General features: G+C 43.7%; 1 non-coding gene across 1 annotated transcript; it reads left to right on the forward strand.

Annotated features, from left to right (window-relative positions):
* Positions 1–11,915: 11,915 nt before the first annotated feature.
* Positions 11,916–12,034, forward strand: LOC141318068 (5S ribosomal RNA). The gene has a single exon (XR_012352407.1). It is a non-coding gene; the product is annotated as a 5S ribosomal RNA (ribosomal RNA).
* The last annotated feature ends 3,267 nt before the right edge of the window (positions 12,035–15,301 follow it).

Raw genomic sequence — 15,301 nt, forward strand, 5'->3', positions numbered from 1 at the left:
GGTTACTTGGCTTTTTTTAAAAACCATGTAAACATTTACTCCATGAACATGAAAAACAGGGGTAATGGCATTTACCTGTTCTCTGCAGCATTGTGTTTCTTTCTCAGCCTCTGTGATATGTAACAGAATTTCATGCTGTCTGAATCATGTCAATTGTGCATTCACTAGTTCGCTTTTGCATATAATAAACAGCGTAAAGTTAAGCGTGTTTGGCATGCTGTCCGGGAGAGGGCTCCGAGCTCGGTAGTCATTCCCGAGCCCGGGGCACTCCCCCTGCCCAGGGAGAGGGGTCCGAGCTCAGCCTTTGGCCCGAACCCAATAGCGCTCCCCCCCTGGCTGGAGGTGAGGAGAAAATAAGCAGGGGGGGTGGGAGGGATGCTGGAATCAGAGATAGCTGAAGGTAGGACTGCTTGGTTATTTAAAGGGACTGTAGTAATGGGATAGGGAGAGTGATTGGATAGGGAGTGATTGCTGATGGTGAATTGGCCGTGTTAATTATCTGCGCGAGCTCCTCCTGAAATTTGTTAATGAAACATCACTTCACTAGTTCGCTTTTGCATATAATAAACAGCGTAAAGTTAAGCGTGTTTGGCATGCTGTCCGGGAGAGGGCTCCGAGCTCGGTAGTCATTCCCGAGCCCGGGGCACTCCCCCTGCCCAGGGAGAGGGGTCCGAGCTCGGCCTTTGGCCCGAACCCAATAGCGCTCCCCCAAAGTGCAAAATAACTGCAGGACAGCAGCCAGGTGGCCCCCCAAAAAGCTTAACTTGAGCTGGAGGGATGCTGGCCGATTAGCGGCGGGGAAGCGCGGGAGGAGCTGCTGCGGGCACTGCTAGGGAAGGAAAAGCAAAGAGAACCTTATGTGGGGTGGCAATTAGGGGGAATGAAGAATGGCGTTTTCTTGGGGGTGGGTCCTGCTGTGGCGTAGGGGAAACATGCTAGGTGCTCTAGGATGTGTGGGCTTTGCTGCGCTAAAGGGGACTGAGCGGGGGCTGCCGCGTGAAAGGGGGAATAAGCGGGGCGCTCTAGACAGAGCGGGCATTGTTGCGGCATGGGGAAATAAGCAGGGCGTTCTAGTGTGAGCGGGCATTGCTGCGTGAAAAGGGGAATAAGCGGGGCGCTCTAGTCAGAGCGGGCATTGTTGCGGCATGGGGAAATAAGCGGGGCGCTCTAGTCAGAGCGGGCATTGCTGCGGCATGGGGAAATAAGCGGGGCGCTCTAGTCAGAGCGGGCATTGCTGCAGTGTGGGAAAGTAAGCAGGGGCTGCGGCGAGAGCGGGCATTGCAGTGCGTGCGGGCACTGCTGTGGCATGGGGGAATAAGCGGGGCGCTCTAGCAAGAGCGGGCACTGCTGTGGCATGGGGGAATAAGCGGGGCGCTCTAGCAAGAGCGGACATTGCTGCGGCATGGGGGAATAAGCGGGACGCTCTAGCGAGAGCGGGCAATGCAGCGGCGTGGGGAAACGAGCAGGGGCTGCGGTGAGAGCGGGCATTGCAGTGCGTAAAGGGAATGAGCGGGGCGTTCTAGAATGAGCAGGTGTTGCTGCGGCATGGGGGGAGCGAGCGGGGTGGCTTTAGCATGAGCGGGCGTTGCTGTTCTGTAAGGGGAATAAGCGGGGGCTTGAACAGGAGCCATGCGATGTTGAGCGTGACGGGAAAAGCGGGGCGAGCACTGCTGTGCGTAAGGGGGGCTCCAGCGGGGGCGCGCATTGCTGCGTGTATAGGGGATAAGCGGGGGCTTGAACAGGAGCCATGCGATGTTGAGCGTGATGGGAAAAGCGGGGCGAGCACTGCTGTGCGTAAGGGGGGCTCCAGCGGGGGCGTGCATTGCTGCGCGTATAGGGGGATAAGCGGGGGCTTGAACAGGAGCCATGCGATGTTGAGCGTGACGGGAAAAGCGGGGCGAGCACTGCTGTGCGTAAGGGGGGCTCCAGCGGGGGCGTGCATTGCTGCGCGTATAGGGGATAAGCGGGGGCTTGAACAGGAGCCATGCGATGTTGAGCGTGACGGGAAAAGCGGGGCGAGCACTGTTGTGCGTAAGGGGAATAAGCTGGGGTTTTAACGAAGGCAGGATGTCCCAAGGAAAAGGGACGCAGAGGGGGTGGTTGAAGCGGCTAGAGATGGCGTGGACGGGGGTGGGCTGGCGGTAGAACGGGTTGGCCGATTAGGGTTTGGTGTGTTTCCCTGATAAAAGAGCGATCTGCTCGAATGTAGCTCTTGAAAGCTTCAGATGACCAGCGGCCAAGCGCTTGGATCTGCTGTTGGGAGAGACCTTTTTTTTTTTTTTTTTGGCGGCTGTAGGTGCTGCCTATGCGAAATGAATGGCTGGAGAAGTTATCGGCTGGGGTACCAGAGAGAAGCAAGACAGACTTCAGGTGCTTTTGGAACCAGAAGCGTGTGGCAGGGCGGTTGGTATCATCAGTAAAGAGGGGTCAGAGGGGAGGGAGGATTGGGATTTCCTGTGGCAAAGGAAGGCTAGGAGGGTTTGGAATGGTTGGAGGGGAGTTTGGAGGTTAAAAATATAAATGAAATGGCCCTTCTTTATTTGGTCTGTCTTGCTTTGTTTAATAAAAGTAAGAGATGGTATCGCCGTCTAGCACGGTTAGGTCGGAGATGGTGGGGTGAATGGCTGGGTTAAAACTGGATGTAATGGCGAGCTCAGAGCATCTGAGGAAACCGAAAAAAGCCAGGATGAACATGGCGTCCAGTGTGCGGGCAGTGTGGATGGAATGGTAGCCTTTGCGGAGGGAGGAGATGCATTTGGTCAAAATATTTAAAGTGATAGGTTGTCTGGGGTCTGGGCGGTTGGGCTGGGTTTTTTGGATGCCTTTGATGAGAAGGGAGGTCTGGGAATTAGCTATATGAGGGGAAGGCGAGCCGTGAAACAGTTTATGAAAAAACTGAATACCGCTAAGGTATGCTTTGATGGAGCTAGCTTGGAGGTTTTTATGGGAATTGAGGTGGGAGATAAATGAGGTGACAGTGAGCAGGGAAAAATCGGGGAAAGGTAAGCTGTAGGCGGCGTGGAAAGTTTTAAAGCATTTCCACGCTGTAAGGTAGGATTGGAGAGTCCTGAGGGAGACTGCTTGGAGAATGGAGTCGATGGATGCTTCGAGAAGAGGCCTTAGGGGGAGGGTTATGGGAATATCAGTTCTGAATAAGGAGGGACTGGGGTTGGGAGCGGGTCCGCTTCTGGAGCCAGCGATCTGAATTTCTGAAAAACAAAACGAGAGAGAGAGTCAGCGATTTGATTCTTTGACCCGGGGATGTGTTTTGCAGTTATGATAAATTGGTCACGAGCTGAAATCCAAATCAAACATCTGAGCAAAGGCATGAGTACGGGGGAGTAGGAACGGCCTTTGTTAATGCAGTGCACGGTAGCTGCGTTGTCGTATTGGACGACGATGCTGGTGGCAGACCATTCTTTGCCCCATAGGGAAGCTGCGGCCACTAATGGGTAAAGCTCAAATAGTGCTGAGGATGATAGCTGGAGGGGTAAATTTGCCAACTCTGGGGGCCAGGTAGAAGCGAACCAGCGGCCCCGGAGGAAACCTCCAAAGCCGACGGAGAGGGCGGCGTCGGTATATAATTCGATATCAATTGGGGAAGAAACCAAATTGCTGTAAAAGAACGATAGCTGTTCCACTGTTTAAGGAAGGAAATCCATAAGCTGAGCTCCTTGCGGCAAGAATCAGTTATGGAAATGCGGTCCTCAAGGGCGTGGGCGGAGGAGGAGAGGGAGAGGAGATGGGAGATAAAGGGGCGGCCTTGTGGGATGATGCGCATCGCGGCATTTAGATAACCCAGAATGGATAGCAGCTCGCGTTTTGTACAGCTACAGTTTGTTAACAAAGTGGAAGCTACTAGAATTGTTCTGTCAATCTTTTCTTTGGGCAGGGAAGCCAGGAATTTTTGGGAATCTAAATTGATGCCCAAAAATTCGATGGAAGTGCTAGGACCCTCGGTTTTGTCTTGGGCGAGGGGAATCCCGAGCTCTGAGAAAAGCTTTGGGATGTCAAGAGGTGTGCGGCTGGGACGGAATCTGGGGGTGAGATGATTAAGAAATCGTCTAAAAGATGAATCAGATAGGGTAAACTGTAATTGTTGGAGAGGATCCAGCAAATTGCCTCCGACGGCGTGTCGAAGATTTTTTTTTGGATTGCTTTTGCAACCAAATGTGAGGCGGACGGCGAAATAGAATTCGTTTTCCCAGCAAATGCCAAATAAGTGCCAGAAATCTGGGTGGATGGGCATAACTTTGAAAGCAGAAGTAATATCGACTTTGGCCAACCAAGCGCCGCGACCTGCTTTTTTAATCAAGGTAGTGGCTTGGTCGACGTCGTGATAGTGAAGAGAAAACTCTTCGAGTGGAATGAGGCTGTTAATGCTAGGGAATGGGGAATTATGCGGAGATAAAAGATCAATGATGAGGCGTTTTTGCCTGAGAATTTTTCTGGTGGCAACGCCGATGGGGCTGACTCGATAGATACTAAAGGGAGGAACAGAAAAGGGGCCTATCATGAAATTTGAGTCTATTTCTTTTTAATTAGGCCGTCCACTATTTCGGGTTCGGTGAGAGCGGAGTGGAGATTTGGGCAGATGAGGTTTTGGGAGGGGAGGCTCAGGACGCCGGGGTGGAATCCATGTGTGAGACCTGCTAGTATCTGGGTCCTGATGGAGTTGGAAACTGGGGGAGGTTCCTGCGCTAAAGCGTTTGGCGGGGCTGGAAGGGGTGTGGCTGAGGCCAATGAGAAGGGAGGACGGGCCTGAGGAGGAGGGAAAGTGGCTACCGGGACCGGTAGTGGCGGTAAACCTGAGCTGCGGCCGTCTCCTGGGACGGAAAAGAAGGGGGGAAAGAGAGGGGGAATGGCGTGCGTTGGAGCCTGCGAGGGTAAAGGCATGCTCGCGCTGGGGACGGCTCCTGGGGCGGAGGAAACAGAAGGGAAGAGAGGGGGAATGGGGAGTGCCGGTGCTTGTGGCATGAGCGGGGGAAGGCTCGTGCTATGAGCGGAAGGCGGTGCTGCGGGCCATGAGAAGGGGAGAGAAAGGAGGGGCAAGGGTTGCGGACGGGAATCGGCTGCTGGAGTGGGCGAGCTCGTGCTGCTGCGGCGGCTTGTGGAGGCGATGGCCGGCTCTCTGACAGCATGAGCAGCGAGCTCCCGCTTCGAGCGGGATGGGCGTGGCTGGAGACTGCGGTGTCCGGGGCGTGGCCCAAGCTCGGTGACGGCCTTCTGCTGCGTCCTGACGTGGAGTAGGGGGCTCTGCGGCCCGAGCGCGCTCTGCCTGAGGCCCTTGTAGAGCTTGGCTACGGTCCATTTTCCCTTGGCTGGGGCGCAGGAGAAGGCTGAAGCGTAAGAAGACGCTGGGGAAGATGCCCGACGTCTGGAAGATGGTGGAGACGGCGTAAGCTGGCGTCTCGGAGCAGTGTTGTTTTTTGACAACCATCTTAGATTTAGTCTTATGGACTAAATGCTTGTTAGTTTTTTGTCCAATTTTAGTCGACGAAAGCCAAAAGGTTTTAGTCTAGTTTTAGTCTAAAAAGGGGAAAAAATCTTTTAACAAATTAATGTAGGTCGATAAGTATTTGCTGTTGGGTAGTGTCACAAGTTCTGAAAATAGCAGATCTAGTTCAACACGATGTGAGCTTCCGGATCGACTATTTTCACCAATAATTGCAATAAGGAAAGTTTTAAAACATAAAAGAAAAACAAGGATGGAATGCTAAAACGGCTTGCCATACTAGTATGGCAAAGAGTATTTAATGCTAAAACGGCTTGCCATAGCGGCATCAAAATGTTTAAGGTTTTGATTGGCATGCACAATAAGCAGAAATGTCATGCATTTTAAACGTCTGACGGACCACCCGTCTCATCAACGAAAACTCACGCACGTCTCGTCATGTTTTAGTCATCAACGAGCCATTTTTATCTCGTCATCGTCTCGTTATCGTCATGAAAAGTGGCGTCAACGAAATGATTTTGCCATCGTTGACTAAAACAACACTGCTCGGAGTGCGAGCAGCAGCGGTGCGTGAGGGCCTGCGGCCCCGTGATGCAGCGGCGGGCTCGATTAGTGGATCCTGCGGAGCGCTGGTGGCCTGAGCGGCGACCTGGATGAAGGCTGGATGAGCTGCAGGTTTGTCTGTATCAGAGGAATAATCCTCGGAGGACGAGTGAATCTCGGACATGTTGCGGTGATTGGGAGTGCCAATGCTGGAATCAGAGATAGCTGAAGGTAGGACTGCTTGGTTATTTAAAGGGACTGTAGTAATGGGATAGGGAGAGTGATTGGATAGGGAGTGATTGCTGATGGTGAATTGGCCGTGTTAATTATCTGCGCGAGCTCCTCCTGAAATTTGTTAATGAAACATCACTTAACGTAAGGTCTTCGTAATCATGATACCCATGACACACAGTAAAAATCAATGTGTCCTCCAGGTCTTAGAACTCAGTTCCTGGAAATATATGGTGTGAAAGCATCATTTCTGGAATCTCTGTGAAAGGGGCTAAAGTAGATCATAATGGTGCACAGTAGCTGTCGACCAGATTTGATGGTATTAAAATGACTATTGAGCTCATCAGTAATCTTGACTTTCTGCTGTACTTTACATTTCTTATTTGTCTCTCACTTGAAATGTCACTTGATTTAATATCTCTTCTAGACCTGATGAAATGGCTGAAGATTAATATGAGAGTTCACACTGGTAGAAAGTTGCTCAGGCATTCGAACTGAGAAAGTAACTGATAAGTTTCAGCTCATCTTGTGCTGGATTTTACCTGTTTGGCACCATTTGGTTAAATTGCACTTTTTTGAGTTCTTGACATTTCTAATGTTTTTTTGTTGTTGTAAGAAATGAACGATTACTTTGTCTTTTCCTTATAGCAAAGTCTGATTTGTCTGTAAGCATATTTTGGCATCTTTGTATAGTCTCACCCAACACAATTTGTATTTCAGTTCTACACTTTTAATAAATAAGTCTGATCAAATCTAAAACTTAATAGGTTCAGTACAACAATGGTTTATTGATTTATATGATCAAATTACTTTTGACCTAAATTGTTTGTCACATTGATTTAAATAGGATAATCTTGTACAATAATAATGTGAACATACAAAGAGTGAGAAAATATATTCCTTTCACTGTAATTAACAACATGAAGTGCATTAAACATGATATTACATCAAGGTTTCCTAAACTGGGGTTTGCAAAGCAACTGTAGGGGTTTTGTGAGTTTAATAAAAGGCTAACAAGTAATTAATCTTTTAAGTTTTAATCATAAAAATATAAAATTAAAAAAATCATTTTAAAATAACAATCAGCTCAGTGCCACCTTGCGGTCCAGAGATGGCTGTTTTTGCATGTAATTTCCTAAGTTTGTCTAGAACTCATTAGAACATTTTTCCCAGTTAAAAGATATTTTCATATCAACCATTTTGGCCGACAGCTAGTCTGAAATTTTGTTGTAAAAGACTATATTTTTGTGAATGCATTTGTTATACCCCTGGAAAAGGGGAGAGAATTAATCATTCACACTCGACGATGCTTCTCCACTGCCAACTTTATGCATAATGTCTTTTGATAACAATTAACAATTAACTATTTTTCAAAACAGTGCTGTTTCCATTTTCTTCTTAATTCACAATTGGTACAATAAGTGGTTGATAAGATATGTTATTTGGTTATCTATAAATCAACAATACCTCAGTGAATTAATACATATTTAATGGAATTTCAGAATTATCTGAAAACCTACACCGCGTTCCAAATTATTATGCAAATGATATCTTTCTCTGGTTTTCATAATTAGTCAATGCAAATGACAGTCAGTATAATTTTTAAGTCATCAACCATTAGGGTATAATTCGAATTTTATTGAACAAACCTCCTAATGATAACAGTATTTATTTCAAAAATAAAAAACTGAAAATGCACTGTTCCACATTATTATGCACAACAGAGTTAAAACATTGTATAGGTTGTAAAGAACTGAAAATGGGCATTTGCTGAATTTGCAGCATTAGGTGGTCATATTTACTGAAATCAAAAGCTATTTCAATCAAAAACATCCTAACTGGGCAAGTTACATCTTACCATAGGACCCCTTCTTTGATATCGCTATCACAATTCTTGCATCCATTGAATTTGTGAGTTTTTGGAGAGTTTCTGATTGAATTTGTTTGCAGGATGCCAGAATAGCCTCCCAGAGCTGCTGTTTTGATGTGAACTGCCTCCCACCCTCATAGATCTTTTGCTTGAGGATGCTCCAAAGGTTCTCAATCTGGTTGAGGTCAGGGGAGGATGGTGGCCACACCATGAGTTTCTCATCTCTTATGCAGATAGCAGCCAATGACACAGAGGTATTATTTGCAGCATGAGATGGTGCATTGTCATGCATGAAGATGATTTTGCTACGGAAGGCACAGTTCTTCTTTTTGTACCATGAAAAAAGTGGTCAGTCAAAAACTCTACATACTTTGCCGAGGTCATTTTTATACCTTTAGGGACCCTAAAGGCGCCAACCAGCTCTCTCCCTATGATTCCGGCCAAAAACGCCACCTCCTTGTTGTGGTCGCAGCCTTGTTGGGACATGTTCCATCCACTACTCCATCCATCTGGACCATCCAAAGATGCACGACACTCATCAGTAAACAAGACTGTTTGAAAATTAGTCTTCATGTATGTCTGGGCCCACTGCAACCATTTCTGCTTGTGAGCATTGGTTAGGAGTGGCCAAATAGTAGGTTTATGCACAACTGCAAGCCTCTGGAGGATCCTACACCTTGATGTTTGCGGGACTCTAGAGGCACCAGCAGCTTCAAAAACCTGTTTGCTACTTTGTAATGGCATTTTAGTAGCTGCTCTCTTAATCTGATTAATTTGTCTGGCAGAAACTTTCCTCATTCTGCCTTTACCTGCACAAACCTGTCTGTGCTCTGAATCAGCCTTAAATCTCTTCACAGTACAATGATCACGCTTACGTTTTCGTGAAATATCTAATGTTTTCATACCTTGTCCAAGGCATTGCACTATTTGACGCTTTTCGGCAGCAGAGAGACCTTTTTCTTTCCCATATTGCTTGAAACCTGTGGCCTGCTTAATAATGTGGAACATCCTTCTTAAGTACTTTTCCTTTAATTGGGCTCACTTGGCAAACTATTTATCACAGGTGTCTGAGATTCGTTTCAGTGATCCAAAGAGCCATGAGACACAATACCATCCATGAGTTTAATTGAAAAACAAAAAACTGTATGTTTATGACACTTACATCCAATTTGCATAATAATTTGGAATAAAGAGAAGAAAAGCAGAAAAACTGCAGCTAGTGAGCAACGTCCAGAGCTCTGAACGAACGGTCTTTATATGCGTGTATATATATATATATATACACAAAACAGAAGTTTTAACCGGAAACGCAGACACGCAAGACCATCAAACGCAATTTATGCCTGCTACCCTACATGTTTGTTTAACATAGTATTAAAACAACCTGACAGCACTGACAACTGTGACTAATAATCAAACACTTTAAAGCATGAGCAAAATATTTAATCATACCTTTAGCCTCAGTAGAGCTGCAATCTTCTCTTCGATGAGTGAAACCTCCTCAGCAGTAACTCTTTCCATTCTTCTCTGAACTTTCTACTAAAGTCATTTTCGAATGCCAACTTGATCAGATGCGCTTTTCGTCCATGCAACATGCTGCGTCGGTGCTCAGAAAATACATCCTTCAACGTTGAGAAAGAGTTCTCGCACATAGCAGTCAAGCCCCAAATGTTAGTGCGTGTTTTAGGGCAGTCAGCACCACTGGCATGGCTTGGAAAACGCTGGAGTAATTTGAAAGAAGTTTGACCAAAGTCATTTTCTTGTCCTTGTCTTTGCACAATGTGTGCCAAAACTGGCGGGCAACGGTGAACTGAGACTCTACAATTTCGGTGTTCGTTAAATCTAGTAGTGGTTTCAAGTTTATCCAAAGCTGACATGTACTGGCTATTACGTTCGCTGAAACGCACGGACATTTCTCCGAGAATAGAGTCAATAATGTTAAAAAACAGCCGCATGCACTCCTGTTCAATGTTCGATTCACGCTGACCATCACTTCATTTTACAATATAGTCCTGCAGAGACTTGCTGGCCTGTCGCTGCCGTTTTAGAGCAGTAGGAACCGCATCATCTGAACTTTTGATGCTTTCAGCCCACAGTTAACTGTTCTTTTTTCAAAATTGAGTAAATAGCTTTTCATTGATGTATGGTTTGTTATAGGACAATGTTTGTCTGTGATACAACTATTTGAAAACCTGGAAGCTGAGGGTACAAAACAATCTTAATTTTGAGAAAATCGCCTTAAAAGTTGTCCAAATGAAGTTCTCAGCAATGCATATTACTAGTTTATAGTATATTTATGGTAGGAAATTAAAAAAATATCCTTATGGAACATGATCATTACTTAATATCCTAATGATTTTGGCATAAAAGAAAAATCTATAATTTTGACCCATACAATGTATTTTTGGCTATTGCTACAAATATTCCTGTGCTACTTAAGACAGGACAGGGTCACATTTATGTATTATTACAGTGGCCCATGCTGTGAAGCAGTTTTAAGGAAGAAACAGAAAATAAAAGACCATTTTAATGTTCAAAAGATAAAAAATATTTTCCTTGGACCTATTCATTTTGATTAGAAATTGTTGTGTATTAAATTGTGAAACCTAAAGATTTTCTTCTCTCTGTTAAATACAATAATAAAGAACAGCTGTTATGTTAAACTCTGAGTGGTCACTATTGAAACTATATGTGGCCCCTGATGTATTGTATTGTAAGATTGTAGACAACAGGCTTTACTGCAGAGTATAGAAATAAAACAAACATATTAAGGAAGGAATTTTATTTCACTATTTTAAATATTTTAAATATCAATTTAAGGCAATTTTTGACCCTTTTTAAGATCCGCAGAAGTAAAATGAACAGTAGAAAATGAGTAGGATTTGACAATGTACGGTAGAATATTAAGGCATAGAATGACATGATTTATAATTCAGATACAGCGTTACACAAAACAACATTTCTTATACAATGGAATTTCAGCCTTTATAACATTAAAAGGGATAAATCGAGTTTATCATTTATTATATTTATTTAAAACATAAATATTACTGTCTTATTTGTTTATATTTTTAGAAGGCACATTAACTTCTTTCACATTTACAACTCTGTGTTTGCTGCATAACAACGTAGGTCGATAATTGCAATAATTTGACCATAAAGAGCTGAAAAAATGTAGAAAAGAAAAATTCATTCTCTGTCACGAGGGGGCCTTTAAGAGCGCTGAAATACTACGGTATCCATAGGAACGGCTCTATACAAATCAACATTAACGCTGTTTTATCAGGCAATAAATGAAAATGACAACCAAACGTTTCTGAGGACAGTCGGTTCCCCTCAGATACATTCATACAGAGACATCCGTGCCGCATTTTGACTTTGAAACGTGCAGTGCACATATTTATTCATTGACATCATTGCCTTTTGAAGTTTAATCCAGCCCTATCGCGATTATCATCTTTCCGTCCCCAAACGTACGACCTCCTAAATTATAATGAAGTATTTCTAATACTATATTTGAACCTTTTTATGGCCTTAAATTTGATTGATTTGACTAACTAAATTGCAGAGTATTTTAAGGACCTGCAGGTGCCCTCTCCTTTATAATACCCCGTCGGGCAGCCGGTGAAACTTTCTGGTCGCCCGACTGGAAAACACAATAGCCCCAGGACGTCGGGCTAGCGATTTTGCGAGCCCTGCATTACATAAAAAAAATACCAGGTGCTGTAAGCTTTTGCCTATTCTTCACTATTTATATAATATGCTGGCTTTTACGGAGGCTGATCTTTAAATAGCCCACTCTTTTGAGCAGCCCTTGCTTATGGCCATACCGCGCTGAGAGCGCCCGATCTCGTCTGATCTCGGAAGCTAAGCAGCGTCGGGCCTGGTTACTACTTGGATGGGAGACCGCCTGGGAATATCAGGTGCTGTAAGCTTTTGCCTTTTCTTCACTATTTATATAATATGCTGGCTTTTACGGAGGCTGATCTTTAAATAGCCCACTTTTTAGAGCAGTCCTCGCTTATGGCCATACCACCTTGAGCGCTCCCTAGTGGTGACAGGAAGTGGTACAGTGAGAGAAGCAAGGAGGAAGAAGGAGTGTGTTCGTTTGAGTGGAGTAAAGGATTCAATTCTTTTCACATAGTTTGGAAAAACTGCTCCAAAGGAGTGCTTGCGTGTTGGGGGGTCATTTAATCCTCAAACAGTGTCGTGCTGTTTGGGGATAAATACCTCACACAGCAAGGAAGGAGAAATGGCTGGACAACAGGAGACGGGAAGAGGTTGAAACATGCAGGACAAGAGAGATGGAGAGCGCAGCTATGGAAAGGAACTGACGGTGCTGGTGGAGATGGAGGGGGAGGACAGAATCACAATGATGGAACTATTAAAGAGTGTGAAGGAAGAATGCAGAGGAGTGATCGGTTGCAGGTATAAATCTCCAAAAGAGTATGAGTTAACAATGGAAGATATGAAGGCAAAAGGAAAAATTCTGGATGGTTTGAAGATAAAAAACAGTCGTGTAATGGTGAAGGAAGTGGATTGCATGGAGGTGGTTGTTTCTTTCTTAGGACTGCCTATGTATATTCAAGATGAAGAAATATTGAGTAAACTAAAGGATTGGGGAGTAACAGAAGCGTCTAAAATCAAGAGGAGAATGTGGCCGGGAACTGACATTGCGGATGGGACAAGGTTTTTAAAAGTTAAGTTCAATAATGTTGTTAAATCGTTGCCCTATTCAACGAAATTTGAGACGCTCGGAGGGACGGAACACTTTAGGGTGATACATGACCGACAAGTGAAGGTTTGCCGTTTGTGTATACAACCGGGACATGTTGTGAGGGACTGCCCGAGCTTTAGGTGTTTTAGATGCGATAAACAAGGACACTATGCAAGAGAGTGCAAAGAGGTGAATTGAATTGTGAAGTGTGTGGAATGCGGCCAGGACTGTGCGTGTGTGAAACGCCGGCTATGATGGAAGAAAGGAACGGCGAGGGGATAATGGAAGATCTGTACGAGGAGCTGGAGAGTGAAGAAAAAGAAGAGGAAGAGGTAATTGTTGAAGGAGAGATGAGTCGAAGCATTTGGGGAGAGAAAGAGAGAGCGACAAACAGGGGAGATACTAAGAGTGAGAGCAGCCCAGAGGAGGCGGGCACGGGGCAACAGATGAGACAGAGAAAGAAGAAAAAAAGAACAGCAGGTAAAGAGATGGATCAGAGAGGTCTGGAGTGTGAAGATGGAAACGGGGAGAAGGGGAAAAATGACAATGAAGAAGGTGGTAATGCTAAAAGTCAAGGAGAAAAACATCTGGAGAGAAGAGGAATGAAGAAAGACGAAGGGGGAGAAAAGAAGAAAGAAATGATAGAAAATCCTGTGAAAAACGGAGAGGAAGACATGGATATATGTGAGGGGAAAGGTATATTGAAAAAAAGAAAGAAGGAAAGACTGGAGGAGCAAAAGGCAGAAAGTAAGAGCTTGATTTAATTGGAATGAGTATAAATCCCTTAAAAACTGTGATAATCACTATGTGGGGTATTTTGCACATTGCGTGTCTGAACAGTAATGGGCTAAGAGACCTAAAAAGGTTTGAGAGGGTGAAGAGACTGTTAAAAGCTGATGTGCTATGCTTACAAGAGACGCATTGGACAGGGGATATAATGGACAATATAAAAAAGAGTTGGGAGGGGGAAATTTATGTGAGTCATGGAAATGTAAAAGCATGTGGAGTGGCGATTATGATAAAAAGAGACAGAGTGCAAAATGTGAAACAAATTTATAAAGATGGAAATGGGAGAATGCTAGGACTTGAATTTAAGTTTTGTAATGAAATGTTTAGGCTTATAAACATTTATCAGTCCCTCCAGTTTTTCGCGATTCTGCGATCGCTGAATTTAATGCAAAATCAACAAAATGTCGCATTTTTTTGCGATCCTGCATAATTTGTCATTTAACCGCAAAATAATCGCAAAAAATGGTTATTCAAATATTTCAATAATAAAAAGATTTTAAAATATATATATATATATATCATGTTGATAAAGACGCTGCTCACGTGATGTCTGTGAGCTGTCTGTCTGCAGGGCTCGCAAGATCGATGTCCCGGGGGCTATTGTGTTTTTCAGTCGAGCTACCAAAATGTTTCACTGGCCAGCCGACCCGCTATCGTAAAGTAGAGGGCTTCTGTTGTTGCAAATGGAACGCCATAAAAGTTTTGAATTTGTTAAATAGTATAAGAAAAGTCTTAATTATAATTTTAAAAGTCAGTTAGGGACGGAAAGACGAATCACGATAGGGCTGGATAAAACTTCTAAAGGCAATGATGTCATTGAATAAATATGAGCCCTGCACATTTCAAAGTCAAAACGCAGCACTGATGTCTTTAAATGAATGTATCTGAGTAGAACCGACTGTCCTCAGAAACGTGTCGTTGGCATTTTCATTTCATGCTGATAAAACAGCGTTAAAGCTGATTTGTATACAGCCGTTACTAGGGAAACGATAATATTTCAGCGCTCCTAAAGCGCCCCCTTGTGACAGAATTTTTAATTTTAATTTTTTAGAATTTTTTCCAATACATTTTTCAGCTGTTTGTTTTTATGCAGCAAACACATAGGGTTTTTAATGTGCCTTCTAAAAAATCTAAACAATTAAGACAGTAATATTTATGTTTTAAATATGATAAATTATATACTTGATTTATCCCTTTTAATGGTATAAAGGCTGAAATGCCATTGTATAAGATATTGTTTTTGTGTGAATCTGTATCTGAATTATAAATCATGTCATTTTATGACCTAAAATTCTACCTTACATTGTCCAACCCCACTCATTCTGTTCATTTTACTTGTGCAGCTCTTAAAAAGGATCATACATTGCTTTAAATTGATATTTAAAAATTCTGCAGATACACTAAAGAGTGAAATAAAATTCCTTCCTTGATATTTGTTTATATTTGTGTATTGAAAACATATTTGATTGACATTTAGACTCCTGTTTGAATTTCTATATTTAAAAAAAAAAATTAAAAAGCTTTTTTATTTGGGCTAGTTCAATTAATTTTTGGGCTACCAAAATGTAAAGAGTATGTAAAGAGATGCGACTGAAATGAAGTAGGCTATGTACAGTATAAATTTCTACACCTGCTGTTAATGTTTACAAAGGTCACATAAGAATATTGCCCATAGGTTATTTTAAAAGTTCAAATG

This window comes from Garra rufa, chromosome 1 (assembly GCF_049309525.1).
Source record: "Garra rufa chromosome 1, GarRuf1.0, whole genome shotgun sequence".
Lineage (NCBI taxonomy): Eukaryota > Metazoa > Chordata > Actinopteri > Cypriniformes > Cyprinidae > Garra > Garra rufa.